At 37.3% G+C, this 17002-nt stretch overlaps 1 long non-coding RNA gene across 2 annotated transcripts; it reads left to right on the forward strand.

Annotated features, from left to right (window-relative positions):
• Positions 1–377: 377 nt before the first annotated feature.
• On the forward strand, positions 378–1315 carry LOC149186028 (uncharacterized). Of its 2 annotated transcripts, XR_016256099.1 has the most exons (3): positions 378–406; positions 509–855; positions 1112–1314. It is a non-coding gene; the product is annotated as an uncharacterized LOC149186028 (long non-coding RNA). The 2 variants fall into 2 exon arrangements; XR_016256100.1 differs by lacking the exon at positions 378–406 and having other exon boundaries at positions 414–855; positions 1112–1315.
• Positions 1316–17002: the final 15687 nt, after the last annotated feature.

The raw sequence follows: 17002 nt of genomic DNA on the forward strand, positions 1-17002 counted from the left end.
ACTCTGAAATAGTACAGTGACTAGTTGTCTCTTTAAAAGTCTATGTACATTATTTTTAATACGAGGACAATAGCTTGACAAGGCCACAATAAATATAAGTGGGTATCTCAGAGGAGTTGTGGCCACAATGCGTAGGTGTACAGCGATTAGTTGTCTCTTTAAAAGTCTATGTACATTATTTTTAATGCGAGGACGATAGTTTGGAGGAGGAGGACGCTGGTCTTTGCATGATTGATCATGTCATTCATGTAAATTTAATACATGAAAACTTCAAAACTTGACCCTGGTTGGGAGTGTCGATGGTTTTCAAATCCGAGTTTGGAGTTCGCCTGCTTCTATATAAGGCAAGCTATGCCATTGTATTTCTCACCTCTTGCTTACGGAATTTGCCCTACTCCAGTTGTAGGTATGGTTGTATATTTCTAATCTGTGAGATATCATTGATTTGCTCATATTCTGTGTCCACGTTAAGCATTGATTCACAGTAACTGAAGCCGTTTTTCTGCAGAAGTGGTAATCTTGTTGCCTTCGAAGGCGTTCCAGTTTCAATAACCCTAAGGCAACAACATGAGCAAGAACGTCGGCGGCGGCAACAACAAGAGCAATTTGCAACAAGCAGGGCAGAACGTCTGCGGCGATGACAACACGATCGACCGCAGGCGCAACAGCGGCGACAATAATGTCACTGGCCCCAACACCAAGATCGTCGGCAATCCCGTCATCGGCGACATGAGTGGCAACATCGGCACCGTCGGCAACATCGGCAACAACGGCAAAGTCGGCAACATCAGCAACGTCGGCAACATCGGCAACAACACTCGCGACAGCGGCAAGTAGAGCAACTTATAACACCAGGTAATGGCAACTTAAGTAGACCAACTTTTATACTAACTGCCTTTTGTTTTCCTCTCTAAAATTTATGCTCCGCTTTTGATGCACTACTGCACTATATGCACAAATACGTCATCGTTAATGATTTTTGCATTAAATATGTCATGAATTTCTTTTCCTTGGGTTAATTACATTGTCATTGCATGGCATTTTTGCATTAAATATGTAATGAATTTCTTTTCCTTTTACTTGGATTAATTACATTGTCATTGCATGGCAGGTATGGGAAAAAATAAATGCAGTCGAAGATTATCGGTTTATCTTAGACTGACTATGTGTTGATATATAGTTTGTTGAGAGCCAAATCTGAGTTTTATATAAATAAGGCAGGTATGGGAAAGAATAAATGCAGTCGAAGATTATCAGTCTATCTAAGACTGACTATGTGTTGATATATAATTACTTTAGAGCCAAATACTCTATTTACTTATAAATAGAAGAAGATGGCCGCTGGTATATTGTAATTCTGATTTATGTATGAGCAAAACTTACCTGGGTGGTTACTTTATTTTAATGATTTTATGGTCGGGTCGTGATATCTCCCAATTAGTAGTTAATTGAATAATTAATTAAATAAACAAATTAAATAAAAAATTATCAATCAAAATTAAATTTAATGTATATATTCATTTAAATGTATCTAATTAAATTTAAGTGTACTTATTGTTACATATTTATAGATATTTATGTGATATCTTGCTTCGTATTTCTTTAGTGCAGTACATGCACTTAAATATTTCTTCAGTGTAGTATATGCACAAATATTTCATGGTTTATGATTTCGCTTTCTTTTTGGTCTGCACAAAGGCGTCATCGATTTCTTTTCTTTTGGTTTTGGTTAAGTACATTATTATTGCATGGTAGGGATGGGAAAGAATAAATGCAATGCAAGATTATCCCTTTATCTAGGACTGACTATGTGTTGATATACAGTTAGTTTAGAACCAAATGGTACATTGGTTAGATTTATGTATCATCAAATTATGTATCTGGTTATTTTGTTTTAATGCTTTTTAGAGTTTGGTTGTCATACTTTTGGAATTCATTTAGTTAATGAAATAAATTAATTAATTCAAAAATTATCAATCAAAATTAAATTTAAAATACATATTTCTTTAAATATATATATATAATTCAACTAAGTATTTTACTAAGCATGGTTTTATTACATTGTCTAATATCATTATTTATATGTTGATAGCCAAGTTTATTTTGCAAATGTTAGATTTTTATAAAAAAATTACTTATAAAGTTATCTTAAAATATATTATATTCAAAAATATTTGAAAAATGTTTGTTAAACTTTTCCTTTATCATTGAAAATGACATTTATAGTTATTAAAATTATTGGAAAAACTTTATAAGACATTTTAATTAGCAAATTGTGGTTTAGCAGTTCAGTTATAAAAATTTGAAAACATGTGTATTTGTGTATTTCTTTTCTTATATTTGCACTAGAAAATCACAAGAGACCAATCATAAGTTCTTGCCGGCTCAACCACAACTACAAAGTTTGATCCATAGTTTGTGGACAAAATTGAACCCTTGATCTCTCAATATGAAAGGTGCTTTAACATGGTTGTCTTTGGAATTAAAACCTCCCACATATTTCTCTTGGTCATTTATTTAACTATGAAAATTGATTTCTACTTATTAATATTTTATTTTATTTTTGGTTGATAAATTGTGTTGATATTCATATAATTGTTTTGTTTTGTTTTTTTTTTTTTTTTTTTTTAATTAATTTTATTTTTTATGATCATAAAGCCATTTATTTGTAATTATACTTAAATATATATTGAAAAATTGAATATCCTATGTATTCACATACATTGAATTTACCATACAACTAGGGTAATTGCTCCATGGATTGTGGCTAAGGGTTGTCTAAATTTCTCACATTATGCATGAATCGATCAATCTAATAATTAATAAATACCTAACTTTTATGAGGCCAGTTTCCTCTTTAAATCCAATGTTACCAGTCCCATGTTTTAGAATTATATTTAACACTAAACATGACTTACTAATTGAAATCCTAATCTATTTTAATGAAAAATTATTAGACTTTTCAAATTAGCAACAAAGGTATTTTTAGTTTCTAATACCTTAATGTTGAGGCTTTCTTAGTTATTAATCAGGAGTCATCAATTACTAAACGACACTTCAGATGTGTTCTCATCTTTTATGTTGAATACAATGTAAGATGTTTGTTTCTTAATGTTTTCATGGTCTTTAACCAACTCTCTAAGTGTTCCTAACTTGTATTTTGAACATCTTTTGATTTCTTGCAATCCTTGATCTAAATGAAAGTAAGCTTTTGGTATTTCAATTAGATTCGATATTTTGAATTTCCTCCAAACAATTTGACATATTTATTGTTGAAATAATCATCCTTCTTCATTTTTGAATGCTCTATATGCTTCAATGCAATAATCATGCATCCTAACACAACCTACCTATCAACAATATGTCAACTATTAAAAAGTACAAGTAAGCATATATATATATATATATATCCAATTGGTGTTATCTACAACCCATGAGAATGACATGATGGTGACAAATATTGTTGTAATGGCTTTGTGCCTATGAATATTGTTGTATTGACCCTCAATCTTCCCCTCCTCGTGAGAGAGAGGATGATTTCCCTTGAATATGTATATGTATATGTATATAAGCCATAGTTGCCCTTACAACTAGGATCAATTATTTGGCATCTTGGCCTTTACATGATCTCTTAGGTGCATCTCCTTAGTGGTAGGCTTCCACCTAGTTGACAATGCGTTTACCACTTTGGCTCATAATTGGAAAAATATGTGAATGTTCAATGTGAACACATTTATTCACACTCTCTTGGTTGTACTAGGTACCTTTCAGTCCATTTTCATCATTGGTGGGTCCCCTCGCATGTGTTAATGACATGACTCAATGATTAGTAAGGAGAGGATTTCTACCATGCTCGACATTAGCCCATTTATTCACATGTTGTAGATTCATACCATCAAGGTTGAGTAGAAGACCTTGAGATAGGCACATCTAACTCTTATATGGAACCCTTCCCAAGATACATTTGGAGTTATGTATGATTTTATGTACATTGAGGGATATTGTGGGGCATGTCCCTTCTCTATGTTTATAGTCTTGCTAATGTATACTATGACATAGATCAACGTTGGATTTTGATCATGGCTATGATTTTTACTTTCTTACATGGATCCACTATGTATGTCTTCAGGTCATATATTATCATTTCATGTCATAGATTCGTAGTGTATGGTTGGTGGACATGTTTAGTTTCTCTTTATGCCGAGCATGGGTTTTCAAACCTCGAGGATGATCATCTTCTAACTAAGTCTTGGTTATCAGTATGACTTTGATATAGTCATTTAATATTGAATCCATGATCAAATTTTTATTATGTTGTTGTAATGCATTCCAGCCATGAGTTTCGTTTTTGACCTCATGCACTATGGGGCATCTGTTGTAGCCCAATTTTCCCACCTTTTATCAAGTAGAGAAAATGTAGTTCAACATTCCAACTTGTTACCATGAATACCCATATCAACTGAGGGGAAGATCCATCTAAGGAGGGCCTTAATGTATACCACATCAATGATCATCCACTAGACTGAGAGATTATGCAAATGGATGAAATCATGAGGTATAACTGATGGAGGGATGACCGACACAAAAGGTCAACAATGAATGAAGATAGAAAACTAAAGTTTAAACTTCCCTTAAACATGTAAAACATGAAACGAAAGAGACTTGGTAGCATTTATGAATGAGCACCATGTGATATTGTACAAGAATTAAAAAGGCATTGAAGCATTCACCAAAATGACTAGAAGAGTAACTAGCTCCAAAATTTCCTAGATCAATTGAGTATATCAATTGTCATATATTATGTAAATTAATATGATTAATTTTTAACATTTAATTTTCAATATCTCTACATAATAATTACTTTGGGAGGAAAGGAAATTGAGCTTATAGGTATCCAAACGAAACCCTCTAAAGTGATAAGCTCTAATGAAATGACAAAATTACTCAAAAATGGGCACCAAGGTGTTGAAAATGCAGCAAGAAAATATAGTTTTGACTTTTCCTTGGTCAAACTAGATTAAAATTTGAATTTTTATTTCAGTAGAATACTTGGAGGTAGTTAACTGAGGTAACATGGAAATTTTCACTCAGTTAACTCAGTTAATTCGAGCTGGGGAAGCTTGAGTTCAGTTCTACATGATTGATTGCTAATTTGTAGAAATCTATTTTAGTTAATTTGAGTTATTGTCAATTTAACTTGTTCTAATAGTTAGAAGAACTAGTAGAGGTCAAGTTGTGGAAGTTGAACTTCAACAACACTGAGTGATCAAGTAGTTGACTGATCAATCAACCCAAAATAATTGTCGCATGCAAAGATTTCGAGTTACCTAGTTGAGATGGAGATTCCAATGTAATGTACTATCAGTTGTAGTATATTCCAATGTGTACAGGTGGTGCATGTAGTCAAAGAATGACCTAAGGTTATTGCGCAATTCCAAAGTGTTAAATTCTTAAAAAATAGGGGCAATTTCCAAAGGGAACAACCCGAGGAAATAAGAGATTGGGAAGGCTTGAATCTGGCTAAGTGTTAGCTAGTTTAGTCTATTAGGAAGGGGGCTTAACTATACAATTGCAAGGTGTTTTCTAGCTTGAGAAAGCATTGTATTTCTTCACTATTCTCTGATTAATGCAATATAGATAGTAAGTAGTTTTGAGCAGTTTCTTTCCCATAGATAAATCTTTGTGCATGCATGATGTTTCATTTTTAATGTCTATGATTCTTATTTTAGATGGTGAATAAACTTCCACAGATCAATAAAGTAGCTTCAAGTCTTGTGATTTAGCAAATTTCATGAGCAATATTGAATCTACACATTAATTTCTACACAAGGTGTAATGGCATAATTACATTCATTAAATGTTCAAATGTAAATATAATCTATGTTAAGGGATATTCATAAAGTTGTCAACCTTCATGTCAAGGTATTTGGATTAATGCCTGAGGCTCTTCCACCTTATCAAGATCATGACCATGTTATTCATTTGCAGCCGAGAAGTGTGCCAAAGATGAATGAAGAAGGGAAAATCATACTAAAAGTAGAAAAATCCTTGAAATGAGGATTAAGGAGCCAAGTAGCCCAACAATTTTGGACTAGACCATAAAAATGAAGAAGCTACCAATAGAAGAGATGACATGGGAAGGAGAGGTATTATTATAGAGTCAGTAGAGATTAGTCTATTTTTTACGATAATGCTTATTTGAAGCTAAGAGGCATGTTTGATATCTAAAATTCCATGGATATTCCACTAGATAGTTCATCAAAATAGATCTGATAATATTATATTAAAAATATGAGATTCTACACTATTACAGTTTTATTAAACTTTAAGATCTATAGATAATTGTAATTAGTGCATGCTTGCAAATGGAATTTACGTAGAAAAATAGAGAATGAAAAAATAATCTCACTCACACACATAAGGGATAAGATATGCTCTCTAGGAAACCCTTTCGGGAGAAAACCCAGCTGGAAGGTTAGGCTGCTTTGCTCTTTTTCTCTGTTTGGAAATATTGCTGCATGTACAAAGAAGTAATGTTTGTGGCCTGTGGGATGCTACAATACACATATCCTCTCTGTGTTCTCTATCTCATATTTCTCATGGCTATCGTTTCTCTGATATGCAACAAAATTCTCTCGAAAGAAATGGAATACCTCTTCCTCCTAAAGGCATGGTTATAACATAGTACGATAGCCTACTAGTGGTTAATTTTGACTACATCAATTCTTAAGTAGAGTTACAATATAGATTTTTCTAGAGTATTTTACATCATAATCACATGGATAGCCCATTTTCCATGAATAATGGGTGTTGACATGGCATCCTTCTGAACTATATGTGTGAAAACAAGAAGGTTAATTTCTGAGCGGCATAAATTTTGCATACAAGCTATGATTGATATGCTTCTTGCATCGTTGGAAAAATTGTTGTGTATAGAATAAAATTAAATTGTGCAACACCAAAGTGGCAAATTTTTACCCCCAAAAAACATCCTTTGATGCCTTAAAATGCTTCTAGAAGGTTTCAGACCCTATTTTTCCAAATTGGGAACCACTAGTAAAAACAATCCTCTGGTATCATTCCTCCAATTTTTCCACTCCAAATGCATTGATATAGATGAAAAAAATATAAGAATCCAATCCGAATCACATCTCCCCATTTTGGAAGGCTTTTGCTCCCAAAAAGGTTCTACTGAATGACATGAGGAAATATTTCCTCCACCTTCTCTCTGATGTATCATTTATCTTTTCCTGGAAGTTGTCCCTTCAATCTAATCTTCCAAAGGTCAGGTTGCCCCGGTCTTGTATTTCTAGACCTCTTTTGTAAAATTGTATCTTCTGTGAACTCTAGTTGAGCATCTGGTGCGAAATTCTCCACAGAATGTAGAACTTGTTTCTCTTCCTGATCTAGCGTAGAAGGCTCATGGAGTTTCAAATTATCTACACTCACAACTGAGAAAATGTGCATATATGGTGGTAAACTTAGTTGATAGGAATTATCATCCACATTTTCCAGTATCTTAAAAAGGCCATACCTCAGTGCCTTGATTTTCTTACTAGGCCCCTAAAACCTCTCCTTATTCAACTGTAACCATACTTTGTCTCCCATCTCGAATTCATTTTGTGTTGATCATTCTTGGACTTATACTTCTCCTATAACTTTTGTTGTGCTTCTTGTACCTATAGATGGATCTGCTTGATCTTCACTCTAAATTTTTCATCCCTAAAAGCATCTCCTCTAAGATCTTACCTCACTCCTCCTTGTTTCCCATATGAAATATCCATAGGTGAAGGTGGAAAATATCCAAAACAAGTCTCAAATGGGGACTTTCCTATCGAATTGTGGACAACTTTATTGTAGCAATGTTGTATATATACTAGATTTTCATCCTAGATCTTTGGATGTTTATGGTTGTATCCCCTCAGAAGTTGCAACAAATTCCTATTGACTACTTCCATCAACCCATCTTTTTGTGGATGGAATTCTTTAAATACCTTCAAATTTGTGTCCATCTTGTCCCACATTGTAGTCTAGAATGCATTGATAAATATTGTATCCCTGTCTAAAAGGATGCTCTTTGGTATCCGAAAGTGCAACTAGACCTATCCAAAGAATAAGTTTACTTCTTCTTGTCCATTGGTGGTGTTTTTAAAGGGCAACAGAACACACATCTTGTTGAATATATAAGCTACAACGAACAAGTAGTCAATTCCCTTCCTAGTTGTCGATAAACCTCCCACAAAGTCCATGTAAATTCTTCCCAAGGATGAGTAGGTATAGGTAAGGGATGGTATAGGCCATGTTTTCTATTGCTAGGCTTACTCGTAAAAAAAATCATGCATCCTCTTATGAACCTAGCTACATGCTCTTGCATCTTTGGCCAATACACATGAATCTACAAGTTAGCCATGATTTTCTCTACACCAAAGTTCCTTGCAACCTTGGAGGTGTGAGCCTCTTTGATCAGCGACAATCCCTCACCTTTAGGAACACATAGCTTATCTGGCTTGTAGAGTAACCCATCTTGAAGATGGCAGTCAACCGTGATATCACCCTCATGCACATGAATCTGACTCTACAACTACTGATACACCTCCTTGAAGTCATCATCTTCTCAATATGCCTCTTTGTATGCATCTTAGGTGAATGACTCCATGTGCATAAGAGTCACCAAATATGTGATATTTGATGTGGGTGGTTGTGAAAGCATACTGGCCAACTTGTTTGTGCTTACCTTCTTATACTTGATCACCAAATGAAACTGCTATAAGAACTCCATCCACTTGTAATTCCTGGTATGTTGTAGCTTACTCTTGGCCTACAAGTACAGTAATGACTAGTGGTATGTGTGGATTATTGTCTCCTTTCCCATCAGATAGTGCTTCTACTTCTTCACATCTTGCACAATGGCATAGATCTCCTTGTCACAGGTAGGCTAGTTAAGGACTGCCCCATGAAATACTTTAGAATGATAGAAAAAAGGCTTTGCTCCCTCCATCAAGACAACTCCCATAGCATACCCACTCGCATCTATTTCCACTTCAAAGGGTTTCTGTAAGTTTGGTAACATCTAAACTAGTGCTTGGGTGATCGTCTTCTTTAGCTCTATAAAATCCCTTTGCTCACATTTTCCCCAATGGAAACTCTTTCCACTTATTGTTATGGCATGGAGCAATGCTGTTACCACTTAAAATGAGACTATGAACTTCCTCAAGTATTCTGCTACCCAAATGAAACTCTTGACCTCAGAAACATTAGTAGGAACTAGCCATTTCATGACGGCCTTCATTTTGTAAGGATCTATCTTCAGGTCTCCTCCGTCGATCACATACCCCATATACACCAATGATTGATATGCAAACTCGCACTTCTTGAAATTTGCTAGTAGTTTGTGTTTCTTCAATGTTTCCAACTTCTGCATCAAATGTGACATACACTCCTCCCAAGTAGCACTATATACTAGTATATCATCCAAATAGAGAATAACAAATGAATTTATAAAATGGAATAGTACATCATTCATTAATCTCATAAATGTAGTTGGTGCATTACATAGACCAAATGGCCTGACTACGCACTCATACAAACCTTTCCTGGTTTTGGGGGCGGTTTTCAAGGTGTCTTCTTCTTTAACTCGAACCTGGTGATATCGAGGCGTCAAGTCCAACTTGGTGAAGTATTTTGCTTGCTGCACCTAATCCAAAAAGTCATCTATCCTAGGTAGGGGCTGTCTATTCTTGAGCACGATTTTGTTCAATGGCCTGTAATTTATACACATATACCAAGTATGTTATCACCAAAAATTAATCATCTAGCCATAATTTACTAGATGGATCAAAGTACACCATGAAGGGCCAATTTAACCATAGTACAATTTCTCTCACTATAAGAAATTATTTAATAAACCAATTTTTTAAAGTCGTTTATGATTAAACCCATGACGAATGTTAGGATATTTCGAAACATAGGAAATAGTTAAGTATAACTTGGTCTAGTGTAGAGTTAGGAAAAGTGTGTTTCTTTATTATGTACTTTTGTAACTTACAATCCAGCAGTCACGATATGTTCTAGACATGAAGTGATCCGACAATTCATTCTCTCCACGGTATTACCAAAACTTGATCTGTGGCTTAAAACCTGATTGGTCCATGATCTCTATTTAAAGAGCATGGAGGGTCATTTTTAGGGTAACCGTTCATGAGAGAAGCTTATGCAAATTTTCATTCTTTTATTAACAAATTGCCTGAAGTGGCCGCATTGGCTTAGGTCGTGGGTTGTTTCCCTCTTTGAGGGTTTTAACCACGTCAAGAATAGTGTATTGATCTGTGATCTGTTTGTGAGCGGTGTCCTTTGGTGTTATGTCTGAGGAACTTACCATGTAAATTCCTACATGGTATCAGAGTTATTTGAGGGTCACATCCATTGGTGATCCAAATCTAAAGCTGGTACAACTGCATCTAACTATTGTTTCCTAGATCTATTGTTTCTGACTACTTTTGGGCTGAGAGGACTGCTCTATTGTGTTAGGAGGATATGTTCTAGTGAGGAACCCCTTTTGTTTCAGACGAAAAGTTTTCTGATAGCCCTAGCTGCGTCATTTTTAAGATTTGGAGGTATACAATCATGTAGTCACCAGATTCGGCGTCCCACAAGCTATAGTCACAGATCATGGATCACATTTTCGCAATCACATGATGTTCGAATTAGCTGCCAAATTAGGGTTGTCTCACGACAGATCTACTCCATATTACCCGCAAGCCAACGGACAGGTTGAAGCAATCAACAAGCACTGAAGCAATGCTGCAAAAAAGAAGTTGGCACCTAATCCTGTACTCAGCCTTGTCTTACTCAGCCTTGTGGGATTATCGGTAAGGAATGCAACCGGGTTTACACCTTTCCAACTGGTATATGGCCTAGAAGCAGTCTTACCAATCCAGTGTGAAATCTCATCCCTCAAACTCGCAATTGACCTTCTCCCCGGGACTTCAGAAGAGGAGGCTCGTTTCTTGGAACTAATCCAATTGGATGAAACCTGTCGTGATGTCGTTTTGGCTAACGAAGCCCATAAGAAACGAGTCAAGGCGCAGTTCAACAAGAATGTCAAATCCCGTGTCTTCTCAGAAGGTGACTTGGTCTTGCTTTATGACCAAGAATCCGATAAATTGGGGGCAGGTAAATTCAAGTCTTTATGGATGGCCCCTATGTTGTTAAGTGATTGTTAGCAAAAGGAGCCTACGAGTTAATGGATTATGACGGGATTCCACTGGCACAACCTCGTAACGGGTTGTACCTCAAGCGCTACTATGCGTGATTCAGTATAGTAGCCTATATGCTTTTGTTATGTTTTTTTTTTCGCTAAAGTATTTGTTTTGGTCAAGTAAGCCACTTTTTACATTTATTGCAGATGTCAAACCTATTGGAGTCATGTGTTGGATATGCTGACGGAGCGAGTCGTAGTTCGCGGAACCTATCTTCCGCGGCCTGGGCCATTTTTGATCGAAGCGGCGAGTTAGTAAGTTTCAGAGGGGTATGTATTGGTCGATCAACGAATAACATCGCTGAATATAGCGTGTTGATAGGATTTCTCTCTGATACCATCACACATGGTATACGCCGACTGATTGTCAGGCTAGACTCACAACTCGTCATACTACAACTCACTGGTATCTACTCTGTCCAAAATCCAGCTATTTATCGCATGTTCCTAAGGGTTAAGATTTTGGAAAGGCAATTTGATTTTATTCAATATTAGCATATTTCCAGAAGCTTAAACACGTTAACTAACTCATTGGCAAATTATGTGTTAGATAGACATTTGCAACATTTATAAAAAGAAGCATACCATCAATATTTGCATTTGGATCATGTAACTTAACCGAAATAAAACTTCGAAAATCAAAAATATATATATAACTGTTTATGGTTTACACATAATGTTCTGTAACCAAGACAAAATTGGTCAAATGACCCAAAAATAAAAACGCTAGGGGGCACCCTGGTCTAATGGTGCTCGTGATAGCAAGTCACAGCCTGTGCGATCATGCGTAAGAGCCGAGTCCATCATCTTGGCACACCAGTAGTATGCCACTGCAACCTCAAGGGCAGCTCGTCAGTCCTCACATCTGGAATATTGAGAGTGAGGCCCTCGACCTGGTCCTGTAATGCTGTGAGAGTCTCAGCCACATCGAGGTCACGCAGGATAACCCTTCCAACAGCCTCTCCTGTTGGGGCGGCAACTGGCACTCTCAAGCGTACTACTGGCCGGACGGGATCGACATCTGCATGAACACATGAGTTTGATTAGTTTTGATAGAATAAAGCACAATTACATTATAAAAGAAAAACGATAAACAGGAATATGGTCAAAGAATTTACCAATGGCACCCCACTGTTCGCCAGCCGGCAGTACTAAATCTGGGTCACCCCGGAAGTCCATACCAGCATATGGATACTCGGAATAAACCATCTCCTGACGATCGAACCACCTAAAGAAGGTATCATAAAAAGAAATCTGGGACTGACCAGCATGCCTAGACATATGGTCGACCCATCTCTGCATACGTGGTTCAGTCGGTGAAGGTAAATCGAGTGCAATATACTGCGGCTGCATGAGTGGTATCTTTTCCAAGGCAAAGGCGGTCAAGATAGAACCATACCCAAAGTTCTTCAACCTCCCACTCTTCACCTTGGTCAACTGTTCTTTCATCACAAGAAGTACTGCGTTGCACCAGTTGAACACCTTCGGTTGGAGACATTCCAAGGCATATTGCATATAAGATCGGTTGGCTACATGAAGAGCCGCACCACCAGCCATCCTAAAAAAAGTGAACAGAATAGTCCTGAGGGACCTGTCAGTGACATCACGGATGATGATATTACCGTCTTTAATCGGCTGAGACCCCTCTCTGCAATACCGGCGAACATAATCTCTCACAGATTCACCTCCTCAGGCCGAACCTGATAAAGGGATGGGGGCACCCCGCCTTGACAAGCCAGTCAAGAAATATATGTCCACTACAGTCAAGGGGATGGATTTGCCCCTAATCTGGAACACCTGGCTAGTAGGATCCCAAGCATCGAGCAAATACTGCAGCAAGTTGATTTGTTGTCTCATGCTAGAAATGCGGAAAAACTTCAGCAAGCCACAGTTCCACAGTGTGTTTACTGTAACCGGATCATGTAAAGCAAGCATGTCCTCTTCTTCATGCTCACGTTCTCGCCATGTAATAGTCATATTGCTCCAAAAATCTCTGAAAACAAACAAGAGAAGAGTTAGATCCTGATTTTGGTAAGAGACAGGCAAAATTTCCATCAAAAAATATGCATAAACTTCCTTCCTTGCGCCCATCGCACCTACAATAGTATTCTGGGTGCGTTACATGTCAGTTAGCTAGTAGACAGGCTAACATCCAACGCACCTTTCGATTCACAAGAGGTGCGCTGAAGCCAAGGCGAGTTTTTCAAACCTCAAAGGCTCTGAATAACGAGGAATCAAGCCTAGAATGTAAAACGGAAAGCATGAAATGAAAGAGCTCAGGTTTAGCTCCTACCTGGTCCAGACGGTGCCTAGAATCGTCCACAGAATCTCCCGGAATCAACTGAAGAAAATCAAAGGGGAAAAAGCACCTCCAAAGCTCCAACAAACCAAAGTTCAAATGAAATGGTAAAATGAGAGGTAAAAGCACTTTTACATTACTTTTCACGTAGTTCGAGTAAAATATTAGTGTTCTAACTCATTTTTCAAACATATATTGTTCATTTCTAACTAGTTTGATGAAGCAATTGAAGATGCAGTACAATCTTTGAAAGAACAAAGCTATTTATGGTAAAGTCAAGAAATGACCGTTGTACCGAGCAATTTTAGCACATAGCTCAAGCTTGTTAAAAAATAAACATAATTCATGAGCAAATGTTTCTGCCCGCGTTTAAGCTCATTAAAAAATGAACTATTTCTCGGTAAATAACCATCGTGAATGTAGTACTTCAGCCTTTAAAGCCTTGGTCGTGTTCTCATCATCACCTCCACTCTATATTGGCCGATCATTCACCTCCATTTTATTGTTTACCCCTTTTGAGGAACAACTGCGAAGAGTGATCCCACTGGCCATCCTTGTAACACTACCGTGATTGGAAAATTCCAAACCTTACCTGGAATTAGCTGCTACCAAATTTTATCACTCGTTCCTCAAAAGACGAGTCTCCTTTAAGCTCTTTTCAACTGACTCGTAAAATATGAAAATATTGCCTAGCCATTGGCCTCTCCAGCTCGTTAAAGGGACCGGAAGTGCTATCCCTCCTTTAGATTTTAATCTTTTTGGACATGAGGGATTATTACACAAAAAGATCGAGTGCTTGTTTTGTTCGGCTCGTTAAAAGTATCGAAAATTCATCCCTTCTATATTGTTTTATACTTTCTCAGACTTAAGGGATTAGATGACAAAAAATGAATTTTGGAGTTTCCTTTACGTCCCTTTTCAGACTCTCTAAAATTGAAAAGGACCGAGTTATCTTTGTCGTTAAACTCGTTAAAACTTAATAGCAACAAACTTGTCCATAACAGACAAGAACGAGTTTCACTATCGCTAGGCTTGTTAAAACATAGCGATGGGTTTGTCCGAAGGGAAAATTATAGAACAAGCATATGTTATCCTCCTCAAGCTTGACAAAAATAAAGAGGTACTGGTCAGCAATGACTGGGGAAAAATTGGGAAGAAAACTTGAAGAAACTTTGTTGGCAGCAAGTCGCTCTTGAACATGACACTTTCACTCTGCATTCAAGTTAGGTTGGGTTGTTTCATTCATCGGTCACATCACCATGGTCCCATCACACCATCCACATTTGGGGTTAATGCTACCAATCCATCACGTCAGTGTCGCCGATATGTTCAAGAGAAGTCATTCAGAGAATTCACCTCTGTCTCATCCGCTACAATACATTTACACTCCATTCTTTCATGACCGCCACCCTGAACCTTATGTCATCAGATCGTTTTAACCTCCATTAAAATCATTTGCTCCGTTCCGTGTCATTGATGTGGGATTCATTAAGGCCCTCCTGTGACGGATCGCTTCTTGTCGACATCAGCTCATTATCCAAGAAGTCGATCTAGGAACACCCCATTCAGTACTTTGAAGCTTGCATGCCTCAATGGCAAGTTTCTCACTTCCAGCAACAGGTTTACATCAATGGACTTCGACCGAAAGATTTTGCGTGGTGTTCGATGCCAAGTCCTTTATTCACAACACGTGAATTGTACTGCAGTACCTTGAGGGTCATTATCATTATCGGTGATTTCTCTCGCGCCTATTAACAGCTTACATCATTGGCTGGTAATCAGGCGATGTCTTTCCATGTTCGACTCCAGAACATCTCTCACATGGATAGACTTGTACTTCGAGTGAAGATCGAACGAGATTGAAGACCCTGGATCTAATTTCATCCATCCGGGCTGCGATATATTCAGGAAAATAAAGACATCAAATGTACATCATTGCTGCACAGATAATCATCCAATCAAAGGGATGATGGCTCTGCCAGAATCATCAGTCTACACTCAGACGAGTGTCTGTCCTATGTACATGAAAATGAGTTTATAAAGCTAAGCATGCGAATGCCCGCATCAGCTAGATCATGAAAATATTATGAAGATAACGTATTATATTGTATCTTATTACAGGTCTCCTCCGAGCTTGAAAGAACTTCGGGTCCTCCTAATAAAGCATTTCACCCGACATCAAAAGATTAACGAACTCATGCTTTAGGGGGAAACTGTTATAGACATTTTTGGGTACTGCAACCCCAAGCATGAAATGTCCATAAACCAAGGGCTCTTAAGACCCTAAAATTGTTGTTCTAACCCCTAAAGGAACAAGGTCAACTGATTACAGCTTCTCCTAGAAGTTCTCCATGAAAAGCTGCTCAAAACTGGTCAAAACAGGATCATTTCAGCTGCTCCATAGGAAAAGTGCGTTGCATCTCACCTAAGTACACTCTGTGAGTGCGTTGCATTTCAAAAAGCCCTTCTATGGGGTGCGATGGGTGAGAGGTGACTAATGGTAGTGTCAATCCGCGAGGTGGAGAGGCATGGAATCTTCCAGAAACTTCTCCTGTGACACTTGCCTCTCTGAATTCGACCAAGGATGAGCAAGAGATCATCAATCTCCAAGTGGAAGCAAGAACTATCAGAGGGAAGACACTAATCAAATCACAAGCTAACTCATCTCCCTTACAGATATCTATATATGGATCCCTCATCCCAGAGATCCAGAGGCTGGAATTTTGCATCTTGTAAGGAATTGTTGTTGGTTTCTTGAGACAACATCATAGTGTTGGGTGATCTAAGCTTTGTATGAAGTGAAGAAGGGCTTACTTGCTGAGAGGATGATGCTGGGTCAGAACAACTGGTTGTAATTCCCTTAGCCCTTCCTTGATTATCAATAAAAGCTATTCAAGTTTTCCTCCATACTCTTGTGTCATTTATGTTTTATGCATTTGTATGGTCAATTTACATCTGATCCTATATTGTTTATGATTATAGATCCATATTCTTATATAGTGTTATGCTATTGTGATCCTACAGGTACTCTGTGAAGTTGGGCGTACAAGGGAGCAAGTAGCAAAAGACTATCAAGAGAGAGAGGAAACGAACTAGGAGATAAGTGCAAGACATAGGTTGGTCTTCTTTGTTCTTCTCTCATCTATATTTCATAAAGGAAAAACGAAAGTAGCTTTACTTTGTTTGTTTCTAAGGTAGCTACCGTACCTTAGTGGGATAAGCAGTTCTGTGTAGACACTTTTCCCTATAACACAAAGTCCCTGCCCAGTTGTGCTAGACAAGTTGGTTTTCACGAAAGGACTTATTTTCTCTTTACTAATTTCATTTATTTATTTACAATACAAACTTTCCTATTCTGCTGAAGAAAGGGAGATAAAATCCTTCAAGTGAAGGAGTACTTTGCAATGAAGCCATGTGTGGAGAAGGTACAAATAGATATTCATGCT

The sequence above is a fragment of the Pinus tabuliformis genome, chromosome 3_1 (genome assembly GCF_031772625.1).
Source record: "Pinus tabuliformis cultivar Carrire ecotype Pingquan chromosome 3_1, CPIR1, whole genome shotgun sequence".
Classification (NCBI taxonomy): Eukaryota; Viridiplantae; Streptophyta; class Pinopsida; order Pinales; family Pinaceae; genus Pinus; species Pinus tabuliformis.